This window comes from Schistocerca serialis, chromosome 3 (genome assembly GCF_023864345.2).
Source record: "Schistocerca serialis cubense isolate TAMUIC-IGC-003099 chromosome 3, iqSchSeri2.2, whole genome shotgun sequence".
NCBI lineage: Eukaryota > Metazoa > Arthropoda > Insecta > Orthoptera > Acrididae > Schistocerca > Schistocerca serialis.
This window is the reverse complement of record NC_064640.1, coordinates 521,294,750-521,295,357: the sequence shown is the minus strand read 5'-3', so window position 1 is coordinate 521,295,357 and position 608 is coordinate 521,294,750. Positions and strand designations below refer to the sequence as shown.

At 53.3% G+C, this 608-nt stretch overlaps 1 pseudogene; it reads left to right on the top strand.

Annotated features, from left to right (window-relative positions):
- The first annotated feature begins 289 nt into the window (after positions 1 to 289).
- Positions 290 to 408, top strand: LOC126471672 (5S ribosomal RNA; annotated as a pseudogene).
- The last annotated feature ends 200 nt before the right edge of the window (positions 409 to 608 follow it).

Here is a 608-nt window from a genome sequence, read left to right as displayed (position 1 = left end):
GAAGGAAATCGGCCGTGCCCTTTCAAAGGAACCATCCCGGCATTGGCCTGAAGCGATTTAGGGAAATCACGGAAAACCTAAATCAGGATGGCCGGAGACGGGATTGAACCGTCGTCCTCCCGAATGCGAGTCCAGTGTGCTAACCACTGCGCCACCTCGCTCGGTTGCTGTATAATGGAATGACGACAGTGAAAATTTGTGCCGGACCTGCACTCGAACCCGTATTACCCGCTTTACATGAGCTGTCGTCTTAGCCGCTTTTTTTTCGAACCCAAATTTACTGTTTCTAGCCAATGGCCTTGCCGCAGTACTAACACCGGTTCCCATCAGATCACCGACGTTAAGAGCTGTCGGACTTGGCTAGCACTTGGACGGGTGACCGTCTGGGTCTACCGAGCGCTGTTGGCAAGCGGGGTAGACTCACCCCTTATGAGGCCAATTGATGAGCTACTTACTGAGAAGTAGCGACTCCGGTCACAAAAATTGACAACGCCATTGAGAGTGATATGGCAAGCACATGCCCCTCTACATCCGGGTCCAGTTATGTCTATCGGCAAGGGATGACATGGCGGTCGGTCGGTGCCGTTGGGCTTTCTGAGGCCTGTTCG